At 40.7% G+C, this 546-nt stretch overlaps 1 protein-coding gene across 1 annotated transcript in view; it reads left to right on the forward strand.

Moving 5' to 3' along the window:
• LOC113466402 (formin-like protein 13) overlaps positions 1 to 546 on the forward strand; it is an 85,420-nt gene that overhangs the window by 39,086 nt on the left and 45,788 nt on the right. The window lies entirely within an intron of this gene.

Raw genomic sequence — 546 nt, forward strand, 5'->3', positions numbered from 1 at the left:
CAAGGGCGTAGCCAGGATTTCAGCAAGGGGGGGGCAGGACACAAAATTTCGATAATATCTAGTGTAAGTCGATACTATGTCCTCTCACCCATTTAATGAAGGGGGGGAGGCATACATAACTTATAATTTTATTAAAAACATAAAAATCTATATTTTCTGTACTATATCTATTTATCTATCTATAATCTATATTATCTAGGAAAATGGCCTAATGGTCAATGCCCCTGGCATTTGTAAACAAACAACAACATATTTTCGGTACAAATAAGGCGTCAATCTATATTTATTAGGATAAGGAAAGTCATGTGATGATAGTAAACCAGCAGGCCCCGACCTGCGTCGGTAAAACCATCAAGCACACACAACAGACACAAAACACACAACATTCGCACCATAACATCAATCACACCACCCATACCATTGCACCACACACCTCATCCCATCATATACACCACACACCATCCATACCATCACACCACCCATACAATCACACACCACACACACACCATCGCACCACACACCTCATCCCACCATATACACAATCAC

This window comes from Diaphorina citri, unplaced genomic scaffold, assembly GCF_000475195.1.
Source record: "Diaphorina citri unplaced genomic scaffold, Diaci psyllid genome assembly version 1.1 scaffold262, whole genome shotgun sequence".
Taxonomy (NCBI): Eukaryota; Metazoa; Arthropoda; class Insecta; order Hemiptera; family Psyllidae; genus Diaphorina; species Diaphorina citri.